A 13,835-nucleotide genomic window follows, 5' to 3' on the forward strand; every position below is an offset into this window, starting at 1 on the left:
AGTGCTCTCCATGGGGCTCACAGCTGAGCAGACTCCCCATCTCTGCTATCCCTGTCTTGAAGTTCCTAATATGTTTTGACCAAAAGGTCTCATATGTTCATCTTGCACTGGCTTCTGCAAATTCTGTCACTGGTCCTGGACTCCCGGTGAAATATTAGTAACCAGGGAAACATTCCTGCCATCCCTCTCCTTCCTCCATATCAAATCCATCAGCAAATCCTGCTGCCTTTTCCTCCAACCCATATCCTGACACCTTCCATTGCTATCCTTCTTACTTCTACCCCCCTGGACCAAACTGCTGTCCTTGAACTCATGAGCATGGTTGTGTTCCAATAAAGCTTTATTGACAAAAACCCAATAGTGGGGCCAGATGTGATCCTTGAGACACAGTTCTCCTAGGCTAGACTGTTTCTCAGGAATATACTGGGTCTGGTGGTCTATAATTTTTCATGCAACTGAAAGTATCTTATTTTTTTTTTTGTTAACAATATATGTAGATGGTTTTAATGTTTTAAATTAAAATAGAAAGATATCAAAGAATATCTAAAAAATGAAAGGACATTCCATGTTTGGATTTGAAAGACTAATACCGTTAAGATGCCAATTCCCCCAAAATTTATAGATTAAATAGAATCTCAGCAGAGTTTTTTTTTTTTTTTCCAGTGGGTTTTGTCATACATTGATATGAATCAGCCATGGATTTACACGTATTCCCCATCCCGATCCCCCCTCCCACCTCCCTGTCCACCCGATTCCTCTGGGTCTTCCCAGTGCACCAGGCCCGAGCACTTGTCTCATGCATCCCACCTGGGCTGGTGATCTGTTTCACCATAGATAGTATACACGCTGTTCTTTTGAAATATCCCACCCTCACATTCTCCCACAGAGTTCAAAAGTCTGTTCTGTATTTTTGTGTCTCTTTTTCTGTTTTGCATATAGGGTTATCGTTACCATCTTTCTAAATTCCACATATATGTGTTAGTATGCTGTAATGTTCTTTATCTTTCTGGCTTACTTCACTCTGTATAAGGGGCTCCAGCTTCATCCATCTCATTAGAACTGGTTCAAATGAATTCTTTTTAACGGCTGAGTAATATTCCATGGTGTATATGTACCACAGCTTCCTTATCCATTCATCTGCTGATGGGCATCTAGGTTGCTTCCATGTCCTGGCTATTATAAACAGTGCTGCGATGAACATTTGGGTGCACGTGTCTCTTTCAGATCTGGTTTCCTCGGTGTGTATGCCCAGAAGTGGGATTGCTGGGTCATATGGCAGTTCTATTTCCAGTTTTTTTAAGAAATCTCCACACTGTTTTCCATAGCGGCTGTACTAGTTTGCATTCCCACCAACAGTGTAAGAGGGTTCCCTTTTCTCCACACCCTCTCCAGCATTTATTGCTTGTAGACTTTTGGATAGCAGCCATCCTGACTGGCGTGTAATGGTACCTCATTGTAGTTTTGATTTGCATTTCTCTAATAATGAGTGATGTTGAGCATCTTTTCATGTGTTTGTTAGCCATCTGTATGTCTTCTTTGGAGAAATGTCTGTTTAGTTCTTTGGCCCATTTTTTGATTGGGTCATTTATTTTTCTGGAATTGAGCTGCAGGAGTTGCTTGTATATTTTTGAGATTAATCCTTTGTCCATTGCTTCATTTGCCAATCTTCTGATTTTAAATGTTAGCAACTAACCTCTTTTTAAAAAAATTCCAAACAGAATAATGAGAGCCAAGTCTCCAATAACTGTGTGCTGGATTCAGGCTTAAGGCTGTGCAGGCTTTTAGTTCTTGGATAGAGGTGGGAATAGAGAGGGGATAGGGAGGGGGTTCAATTGAAAAGGAGTACGACAAGGCTGTGTATTGTCACATTGTTTGTTTAACATATGCAGAGTGCATCATGAGAAATGCTGGGCTGGATGAAGCATGAGCTGGAATCACAATTGCTGGGAGAAATATCAATAACCTCAGATACACAGATGATACCACCCTTATGGCAGAAAATGAAGAACTAAAGAGTCTCTTGATGAAAGTGAAAGAGGAGAGTGAAAAAGTTGGCTTAAAGCTCAACATTCAAAAAACTAAGATCATGGAATCTGGTCCCAGCACTTCATGGCAAATAGATGGGGAAACAATGGAAAAGGTGAGAGATTTTATTTTTTGGGCTCCAAAATCACTGCAGATGGTGACTGCAGCCATGAAATTAAAGGACGCTTGCTCCTTGGAAGAAAAACTATGACCAACCTAGACAGCATATTAAAAAACAGAGACATTACCTTACCGACAAAGGTCCATCTAGTCAAAGCTATGGTTTTTCCAGTAGTCATGTATGGATGTGAGAGTTGGACCATAAAGAAAACTGAGGGCCAAAGGATTGATGCTTTTTAACTGTGGTGTTGGAGAAGACTCTTGAGAGTCCCTTGGACTGCAAGGAGATACAACCAGTCAATTCTAAAGGAAATCGGTCCTGACTATTCATTGGAAGGACTGATGTTGAAGCTGAAGCTCCAATACTTTGGCCACCTGATGAGAAGAACTGACTCATTGGAAAAGACCCTGATGTTGGGAAAGATTGAAGGCAGGAGGAGAAGGGGAGATAGAGGATGAGATGGTTGTTTGGCATCACCAAATCGATGGGCATGAGTTAGAGCAAGCTCTGGGAGTTGGTGATGGACAGGAAAGCCTGGCATGTTGCAGTCCATGGGGTCGGAAAGAGTCGGACATGACTGAGCGATTGAACTGAACTGAGGAAAGCTACAAGATGTACATGCCTGGTGAAGTTGCTGCACTGTCTTCCATGTGCTCTTCAAACCTGGGATCATGCTGTTTTGTATTCTGTTCTTTTCTCTCAGTGTCTTATTGGAAAGATTTCCCATAACATTAAATACAATTATCAGGTAGTTGGTTGTGTGATGGCCTATTTATGATGTGGATTCTTTATGCTGAATGACTTGGGAAGTCCTAGATATTCTCTTTTTTAGGAGGTTCTGAGGATTTCATTCTTGCTTATTTATATTTCCTGGTGCTTCTGTTCACTGCTTTAAAATAAACTTTAGAAGAAAAATTGTTGTGACAAAGGTCATATGTATGTTTAGGACAAAACATCTCCAAAAAGATTTAAGAAAATTATACTCTTAAAGAAGTGTTCAAGACTTACCTTTTTGCTGTTTTTTCCTGCCTATTCTCTTGCTGAAGTCTACAAATTCTAGTTGATTTCATGGCAGTATCCATGCTGAGACCATACATGTCTCCCAACATGAATACAGCAGTGTGGTCTGGTGGGAGCATCTACTAGTTCACCCATTTATTTACTCATTTATTATTTTTTTTCTCTTATCTGGGTCTTCCTCTGCCTCTGACCCCTCATCCCTAGCCAGGCTCTCTATGTCAGATCTCTAGGTGGGAAAAAGTGAAACTTTCACTTGCAAGTGTCAAACCATGGCAGCTCAAATCAAATGGTTTGTAGCTCTGCCTCTGAAGGAAGCACAGACAGGCTGAAAGCTCTGTGCATCCTGGTCTCCTTTTACATGAATGGCTTCCTCCCCAGCAGCTCTGGGGGCCAAGGGAAGGGGTGTGCTTTGCCCCGGAGGAGGGGGATGCCTCTGGGATCCACACGGGCCAAAACTTGGCAAATGGGACTGGAAAGGACACAGTTAGTGTGGGTGGCAGAGAGCTGGTGACTGGGGTGGAAGGAAAACAGGAATCATCTCAACTTGAAGGGCCTCACAGAGATCCCCCTGGGGCAGAAATTCACTGCCAATGTTCCTCTGAGTTGCGGAGGATGGATAGAAGCTATTTTTATTACCCCTTACCATCCCTCTGAAAGCAGGCTTCCCCGATGACTCAAGAGTTAAAGAATTCACCTGAAATGCAGGAGATGTGGATTTGATCCCTGGGTTGGGAAGATCCCCTGGAGAAGGAAATGGCAACCCCTTCCAGTATTCTTGCCTGGAGAATCCCATGGACAGAGAAGCCTGGGGGGGCTACAGTTCATGGGGTCGTATAGAGTCAAATGTGACTGAGTATGCAGGCACAGCAGCCCAGTCCCTCTGGATGGGGAATGGTGGAGTTGGTGGTGCAGTCAGAAACACTTCCATGGTCTAGAACATCTTCCTGTCACTGGATCCCCAGTGTCCTTCCAATAAGTCCCCCTTTCCTTGAAGCCATTTGGAACTGGGCTCCTCTCACTTGTGGTTCAGACTTGGTTCCTGCTCCTTCCCAATCATTACACCCTCCCAGACCCAAACAGAGACACCCATCTGTTTTAGCACCATTAAGAGTGAAACTGTTTATTCCTTACTGAGAATAGGGCCTTGCAGATCATCAGACACAGTTCCTCAGCATCCCTGGGTGGGATGGCCCTACCTGGGTGTGTGTGTTTGGAGTGGGCCTGAGTGATTCTTGTAGCAGTGCAGATTTACGCTGCGGGAGCCAGGCTAATCCTGTTTTTACTCCAATCGAAAACTGAGAAATATGCTCTCAGGAAGACGTCACCCAGGATCCAGGTCTCCAAGGGGAACATGTTCTCTGTGCCCCCTTGAAAACTGCTAAAGCAGAGGCTCTTGGAAATCTGGGGGAGGCAGAAATACATACCAGTCAGCCTAAGCCCTTACCTGCCATCCCCCTCAATATCCAGAGCAGACAGCTTTTCCATCTTTTTCCTCCTTTGGGAAGAATCAAGTGGCTCTCACAGCAGCTGCAGAAGTGGGTGTATAGGAACAAGAAGGGCCAAACATGGTTGTCATGACGAGGGAAGGAGGAGAGGATTGGGAGTTTGGGATTATCAGATTCAAATGGTTAAGCAACAAAGTCCTACTGTATAGCACAGGGAACTGTATTCAGTATCCCGTGATACACTGTAATGGAAAAGAACATGAAAAAGAATGTGTATATATTTGTACATACATACAACTGAGTGACTTTGATGTTCTGCAGAAATTAACACAACATTGTAAATCAGCTATACTTCAAAATACTTTTTTAAAAAAAGAACAAGAATTTCCCACAATTCCCCTCACACTCTTCTGTTTCTTTCCTTCCAACTCCTGCTTGCTCTGTGCTCTGCAGAAAATGCCTATTCTTCTCACCCTTCCCCACAACCCATTCTTTTTCTAAAAGATTTTGATTTTGTATCACAGTGTAGCCAGTTAACAGTACCGTGACACTTTCAAGTGGACAGCCATACATCTACATGTATCCATTCTCCCCCAGGCTCCCCTCCCATCCAGGTTATTACATAACATCAAGCAGAGTTCCATGTTCAACACAGTAGGTAATTGTTGGTTATCCACTTTAAATAGCAGCGCCCACAACCTGCCCTTTATATTGTATTTAAGCCCACTGGGAAGCCTCCTTGGACCTATACTCATCCTCTTTGGCCACTCCAGACTGGGTTGAGTGATTTCCCCTGGTGCTCCCCTGGTCTGTAGCCCTCATCACCCCTAATCCGCCTCCAGATCCCTTTTGCACCATCCATTCCATGCAATGGATTGCATGGAATTCAGTGTAGATATCCCTTAACCCAAGCGGGCTTCTTCACTCCTCCATGAGGCGGGGGAGTTTAGAATTACTGAAATTTCCTCTCTTCCTTAATGCCTTTTTTTGAACCCATCAGCTTCTTTCGAGAAGGGAAGGGAGACTGTCAATCACTAGGGTGGGCCAGCACTCCCTCTTGTCACCTGTCTATTTCAAGGATTGCTAGAGCTGACTTTCTGCGTTCATCCATCTGAGGGCTTCGGTTGAACTGAAGCTCTTTGAGGTCTGAGGACCTTAGAGTTCCCCTCCCCTTTTGCCTCGACACTGCTGGCACGGGTTGTGTCTCTCTATTTATTTCAGGATGATGGATCTACCTACCAGACGGCCCTCTACTCTCCAGGGTTGATTTGTGGGAGGCACCGGCCCAGCCACAGAGCTCGGCAGCACCGTCAATGGCGCGGCTTGACCTGCAGGGAGCGCCCTCCTCCCAGCAGCAGCCCAAGGTTTCCAGCAAGTCCCAGATTTGGCAACCAGCCCGCAGGGATGAACCCTCACCTTCTGGATGTAGTATTTAGGGGTCCCTGGGAAGTCAGTGCCACTGATGGTGAAGATAACAGGAGGCGGGTTCGTGGCATCACTACATGACATCATTTGCTGTAAGAAAAAGAGGGAGAGTGGTTGGCCCAGGCGATCCTTGGTGTTTGGGGAGCCCAAGAATGACCCCGTGGCATGACCCTTCACCTTGCTATCCCCGATGGGGTTGGGGTTGATGTGCCTCTGAATTCTGCTGACCACATCAGTTGGGCCAATCAGCAATGAGCTCCCAGTATCCATAGTGGCCTGACAACTGCGGTAACAAGCGATAACCTTTCCGTTCATGGAGACACTGAGAGACAGAGAGAGGGACAAAGCAGGCACCAGGGTCAGTCTGAAATCTCTTCAACAACTGCCCCATGCCCGACTGTCTCCTGAAGAGACATTCAGTTCTGGCCCTGACTCTGTTTACCTTTATTCTGGTCACATCACCTTTTGGACTTCCTTTCAGTTCTTGAAAAAACTGGCTGTTTCGTGTCTCAGGACCTGTGCTGGTGGCCTTCCTAGAAGACCCTCATCCCCTTTCTATAGTTAATTTCTCCTTATCTTCCAGGTCCCAGCTTAACTGTCACTTTTTCAGGGAATTCTTCACCCCAGACTAGATCAAGCACCTTTCTTGATCACTCTCTGTAGGCCCTTCCTCATGTCTAGCACATACCAAAGTGGTAATTCACTATTGAACTACCGTGCGAGTCATTTCATCTCCATCTCCATGACTAGATGTGAAGGCGAGTTGTATCCTTAGAGCCTTCCTCAAGTGCCCAGCACACAACGGATGCATGAGGTATGTTTGTTGAATGAATGAATGAAGAACATCCAGAGACCTATATCTGGTGTCTCACCAATGATGGGTCAATCCATACAGTGAAGATGGAGGTTCCCCAGGGTGGTAGGTGTTCTGAGTGGTGGTGGGGGAGACACAGGCTGCCCTGGGAGAGGTTGTTTCCCAGCACCGCCCCCTCCCCCAGCTCAGACACTGAGACCCCCTGCCAGGGGAGCATGAGAAGACCCAGGAGGCCGCCAAAGGACAGGAAAGCTTTTGTCTGAGGGTATCATGCAGAATCTCATCTATTATCGCCCCTTGTTCTCAGGCTACTCTTGCATCCCAGCTTCCTGATTCAGTCACAGCTGCTGCCCCTCTGTGTGCCTGGTTTGGATGGTTGGTAGCATTGTTTAGGTGGAGTGTCTTTTTTTATGAATTGTTTTAGGTCTCAAGACTGCAGCCAACATCTCTCTACTGCTGGGTAGCTTCTCCCTGAGTAGATCAGTTTTCCCAGACTTTCAGGACTTTCTCAGTTTTTCAACTGGCAATTCTCTGTCCTGAGAACAATCTAGGTCCTGGGTAGCTCTGGTCAGTAGGTCATCTTAACACAACCCTGTCCAGACTTGTGAAATTCCCCCTGATCCTCTTTTCACCACACTGTAGGGTCTTCTAACCATGCTCCCCACCTCATGGCATAGGAGTGCAGCCCTCCCCCAGCTGCCCAGACCTCACTGGACCCTTTCAGGACCCTGGTCAGAGGCCTGGACAAGAGGCCTGAGGCAATTATGAACCCATGGGTGATGTGTGTATCTATACTTGTGTGTCTGTGTTTGTACATATCTGTGTGCTATGCGTGTTTATATCTGCGCCTATGAGTGTGTTTATATGTGTCTCGTATGTGTTTTTATGTATGTTTGTGGGTGGAGCCAGTGTCTGTGTGTACACTTGTGTGTGTCTGTCTGTGTGCATGTGTGGAAGCGTCATTGGGGTGACCCTCAGAGGGAGAGGCTTACTGATCCATGATTATCTGCCAGTAGCGTGGTTCAATCACTGGTATCCACTTGAGATCTCCGTGGAAGTAGGAATTGTTGACTCCACCAAACATCACCACGCTAGCGATATCCAGCTGGCTGAATAGAGAAGGATGCAGGGGCTTGTTGGGAGAGAGTAACACCAGGCACTGTCTGCGGGCTGTTCTTCTTCACCCATCAGAGGCACTACTATGGTCGTTTTTATTTTACACATGCAGAAATCGAGGCTCAGATGGACTGAGTACCTGACCAAGGTTGGTCCCATATACTGAGTGCCAAAGAAGAGGTTCAACATTGGGCAGCCTAACCTGGTTCCACCACCCAATCTTATGAGGAAGGCCAGATCCTCTCCAGCAACCTGAGTGCTCAGATATACCCTCAGAGGTCTCCATGCCGGTGGTCTGCCTTTCTCTTTGTCTAATCTATAACTATTCTGGAAAGCCAAGGCCCGAGGGCTCTGAGGGCATGGTTTCAATTTAACTTCACTTGCCTGTGACCAGTGCTGTCCATGGGGCTTACAGCTGAGCAGACCTCCAACTCTTCTATCCCTGTTTTAAAATTCATAATATGTTTTGAACAGGGGGTTCCACATTTTCATTTTGGACTGGCTCTTGCAAACTCTGTAGCTGATCCTGGGCTCCTGGTGAAATGTTAGTGAGGAAGGAAACATTCTCTTCATCCCACTCCTTCCTTCCATATCAAATTTATCAGCAAATCTTATTGCCCTTTCCTCTAATATCTTGACACCTTCTATTGCTCTCTCTCTTATCTCCACTCCCCACCCCCAACCTGGGCAAAATTGCTGTCCTTGAGTCCAACAGCATGGTTGTGTTCCAGTGAAACTTTATTGACAAAAACCCAGTGGTGGGACCAGATGTGATTCTTGGGCCATAGTTCTCCTAGGCTAGCCTATCTCTCAGAAATATTCTGGATCTGGTGGTCTATAATTTTTCATGCAACTGCAAGCATCTTACAGCTAATTTAGAAAGAAGACTTGTCCAGCTCAGACTTACCTGCTCAAGTAGAAGGCAAAGACAGGCTGAGAAATGACTCTTAGGTTATTCAGGTTGTCGAAGACAGGGCTGGTCCCATCGATGGCAAGGCTGGGGTAGGCCAAGCCCAGCATGCCATCATAAGGCCCATATTCCATGGCATCACTGGACAGATTCGTATTCAGGCCAAATGCTTGCCACGGGGCAACAAGGTCCCTGATCTGTGGGAAGAGAGAGTTCCCACATAAAGGTCTGGGAAGTGGGATTGGGCTGGAGTGCAGATCATTAGCATGTCAGAGAAAAACTGAGGCCTGGCTGTACTCTGACTAGACCTAAGATGGTTAGACAAAACTGGGACAGGAATTTGGGTTCCATTTGTGTGATGTTGTATATTTTAACAACATCTGCTTCTCCAGCAAACACCGTCTGAGTGAGTCAAATTGACCTCAACCTTCTGTACAGGTGGGGCAACCAAGATTCAGGACAGGACTGAATGGTTCCTGCCTGAGCATGCAACGAATAGACGGCAGGCTAGTCTTCTCTTTGGCATCACTATGATGTGATGACAGAAATGGACTGAATTCATGGCAATGCATTGTGGATTCTGTATCTCTCCAGGAAGACCAAAGCCCATTATACAATGTCACTGGCAGGGTTCTTATGAAAATTCAGCCTCGGGAAAGAGGCTTTTGCTGATGTGCATACCTGTACCTGAGTGTATGTGTGAGAGGAAGAGAGACAGAGAGACACAGGAGGAGTATACTAGGCACTTACGGGGAGGCAGGCCATAGTTTTTATTAGTGTCAAAGGTCCCCTGGAGTGAGATCCCATTTACCAGGCCCCTCCCACATCTGTGACCCCTGCTTTACCTGCCTGGGTGCCTGAAGTCCTGTGCTGTCCAGGGGCCCCAGATCAGTTTTATGCTCTCCCCAAAACCCACACCCACTTGAGTCCTGAAGGACAGCCAAGCTCCATCATTTGAAAAATTTGTGACCTGGGCAGGGCCCTTACTTGCTGCACCTCATGTCCCTTATCCTTATCATGGAGCTAATAATAATACCTCCTTCCTGGGGTTGTTTCAGGATCAAACAAGTTATTACCATGAATGTACCCTGTAGAGTCTGAGAATAGAAAAGTGGGTGCTTTATTATCCTCTCTTTCTGCTCCAGCAAAATGAACTCTGAGCTGCTCATGGGTGAAAGAGCTACAAATCCACATGTCTAGCCCCTCTCTGGGTTAGTTGTCCTGGGAGCTTGTGTGTCAGCAGGGGAGCTGTTTCCTCAGAGACAGGGCCCTCCTGGGCAGGTGGCTAGTCACTAGGGGATTTGGGGATAGACAATCTCTGCTAGCTAGTCCTGCATCTGTTTTGCAGGTAGCAGTTGCTCTCAGGGCCAGCCCTGACTAAGCCCCTGGTTCCCACGTTACCCGAACGATGTCAGAGCCAAGATATCCACTCATTCTCCCAGAGCCAAAGCTGAGGTTTATTGTCTTCCTCATGTCCTGGAAGGTGCTGGATTGAGTAGGGTTGAATGTGTTATGTGTATCTGCCGACAAGAGATGCATATCTGTCAGATGCCAAGATGGAGGAGGGGGGAGGGGGAGGACACGATGGGGAGGACCGGTACTCACAGCAGCTGAAACTTTGGCAGTAGACAGAGGCACCCACAAGTCAGATGAGCTGGTGTCAAAGCTGACCTGGAACTGTTGAGGAGGTGTTCCAATGGTGATGCTGCCAATGTAGGCCACATACAGGGGCCGGGGAGGGGAGGTTCACACAGGCCAGTCTTCCTGATCACCCCTGATTCCAAGAGTACTGCTTCCCTCTGGGCAAGGCAGGTCTCCAGAAATCACTTTCCAACCGTTCCTCTGCACAGCCTCTGCTCAGACCCGTCGCTTCATTTGAGAAGCTCTGCATTCTCTTCTTCAAGCCCCAGACTGAGGGCCTCCTTCTCCAGGTGGGCCTCCTAGGTCACCCCAGGCCACTCCCTCTAAACTCAGACCATGTCCTGTCAGCAACATGCAGGTGGCCCTTTCTTTTGACATGTATTCAATCTTTGCCTCTCTCTCAGCCTGGTCTGTGCATTCTTGAAGAAGAGATAAGACTATTAAAAAACAAAACAAAAAACAGAAACAATAGCTATAGTCTTGGACTTTTATGGCCTCACATACTTTTGGGGCTCAGTAACTTATTTCTGGTATCATTCCTGGATTTGCAGCGGGTGACCTTTCTCTACCTGAGGATTCACACTTGGTTGCAGTTGGCTATCTTTTGATTAGTCATGGCTCACTCTTCATCTTAACAGCTCACTTTGTTCAGAAAGGACAATCTCCCTCAATCTAATGTCTTTGGCACAGAAATGGATGTTTACTTGCCACCTGGTCATTGATGGGCCCAGTCACCACAGACCAAGATTTGAGGATTTGAGTGCCTTCTCCTCTGGGAATGGGGTCCTGTTCCCCACTGTTTCTGCCTCCGGCAGGAGCCCCAGTCCAAGCATCCCACCTGGCACCTCCAGATGAGCCCCTGTGCTAGGCCAGAGCACCAGGGGGCGCTGTGGAGCACCATCCTCCCAACACTCACGTTCAAGAAGTTCCTCAGGGGATGAGATGAGAAACTCTGGTCAAACACCAGAATTGTCGGACAGACTGTAAGCTTTTGCTTGCAGGAATTTTTTTGTCAGGATTTTTACCCTGAAGACTTCTTGCAGGGTCTGCTTCTTCTTTATAGGGATTCTTTTATTGAGCATGGGGAAAAGGGAAACAAAGAAGGGTTAGCAGTCAGCGGTATTACAGCGTGGCTGTCATATGATGGCATTGTAATGGCACCGTGTATTTTCCAAGCATTCTTATGAGTGTCACCTTTTATCAGAATGCTGTGCAAAGACATGTCAAAAACCTAGGTCTGCATACAGGTTCTGTTGTGTAATCTCGGGTAAGCCATCTGACCATTTGGCGCCTGCGCAGATGAAGACATAAATACATACACACAGAATAGGAGAGAGTGCAAAGACAAGCCCTTGAGGCAAATTCAGGAGAAATGGGTTGCCACAGCACCATACCTAGAGTTGCACAGGTTGTGCAGTGAACAATTTCAGGGAGTGCTATTCTTACATAGATCCTAACGTGACTGGCACCCCCAGAGTTGTGCAACCCTGCAGGCCTACCTCAAGATGCTTTCACCCCACAGTGCCCATGACGAGGTTCTCATCAATGGGTGAGAGTTGATCTTTGGACTGCCAGGGAATTACTTTCTCTTCTAACCCTGATGGGTGGAAGGATAAGAGGATGACAAGACAAATCCCAGAAAGAGAGATGATGCCACTAACTGTCCCCATACTTACTTGACTATGCACTCCGAGAGGGCCACCAGTCCAAGCAGCACAAGCCACTTCATGCTTCTTTCCTGGCTCCAAGGACTCAGGGAAGATTAAGTCCTGAGCTTGCAGTGGTGAACACAAGCTCCTAGTTATTTATGCTCCCACTTGCCCTAATTTGCCTCTTTAGGCCACTAATGGCTCTGGAATAAGGTAGGTCATGGGTGCGTGCTCAGTCATTTTGACTCTTTGCAACCTCACGGACTCTTCAGGCTCCTCTGTCCATGGACGTTTCCAGCCAAGAATGCTTCAGTGGGTTGCCATTTCATCCTCCAGGGGATCCTCCCGACTCAGGGACTAAACTTGGATCTCCTACATTGCAGGCATATTCTTTACCACTTTGCCACAGGAATTCTCATAAAATGTTTACCTCTGTCAGTTTCTGTGCACATGGGATTTGGAAAATTCTCAGATTACAGAGATTTCTACTGTAATCTCTTCCTTGAGGCTTGGCTGAAAAATTAAACTAAACTAAGAATGGGGAGACTCTTGCCAACTTGGAGACAAAACACTGCTAAGAATGTGATAAACAGAAATGCTGGGGGCCATGCTATACATTCGTGATCTTGTGTGGTCATCCTAGAGACGACATGAGATGTGCATGGCTGTGCTCAGTTGGGGAGGAGATTGCTAGGCGCAAAAGAGATCAAACAGCAAAGTGAAGACTTTAGGAGCAGCCCAGTGACATATGAGTGGCTTTGGGTAGTGGGACATTGGCACAGATCAGGGGCACCTTTGCTGCCAGTCTGTATCAAAGATCTAGGCTGGAGCAGTATTGCAATTACATGGTTTTAGTATTGTAAGAAAGGTGATGCAGGCATCCACAAGATATTTTATATCACCCACCAAACATATAAAGAGAGCCCTGTGTGCTGGAGTCTGGGTAGGACACTGGAAAGTCAAAGTCCAGTAACACACAGGTGGTCTGTATCTTCAGGGGCTAGCAGTCTAGGTCAGTTCTCACAGATTTATGGCCCAGGAGGAAGAGAAATGAATGGAAAGGCTGGGTAGATATCCTGGACACTGGACAGCACAGGTCCTACCACTGGGGGAAGCCTCACTTCTGCTCCAACCAGGGACTGGCTGCCACAATGGAAAGCAGGCTGGTTGGCCAAGTTTACGAGAGAAGTCAGAAATCTGTAAATTTATGTATAATCTCCTGATTTTTAAATGTTAGCAACTGAACTTTCTTTTTTCCAAAAAATCTAGTGTGAGCCAATTCTCCAAGAAATGTGCATACATTGTTCATTTGAAGGGATTCAAAAGCTGGAGGGATTCAGCTTTCAGACTGTGCAGATTTTTATTTCTGGCCTAGAGGTGTGAGTACAGAGGGGATAGAGGTGAGATCCAATTCAAGTTGGTTGACTGAGTAAGAGACTGAATACATATTAGCTATGTTAATTTTCCTTCCATTTGTGAAGAAAGATCAGCAGTGTCATATAAACCAGCAAATTCAATAATATCCATTTGCTGAGGACAAATGGATAGAATTCTGATTTAATTCCCCAATAAAATTCATGCCTTGAAACATTTTAACTGCTAAACCAAACATAGAAAGAGATAATTTTGAAGTGTTTTTATCAATCAAAGAGGACCAAAAAAAAAAAAA

General features: G+C 46.2%; 1 pseudogene; it reads right to left on the minus strand.

The window, feature by feature from the left end:
• Positions 1-4,414: 4,414 nt before the first annotated feature.
• Positions 4,415-12,246, minus strand: LOC133066202 (pregnancy-associated glycoprotein 2-like; annotated as a pseudogene).
• Positions 12,247-13,835: the final 1,589 nt, after the last annotated feature.

This window comes from Dama dama, chromosome 2, assembly GCF_033118175.1.
Source record: "Dama dama isolate Ldn47 chromosome 2, ASM3311817v1, whole genome shotgun sequence".
NCBI lineage: Eukaryota > Metazoa > Chordata > Mammalia > Artiodactyla > Cervidae > Dama > Dama dama.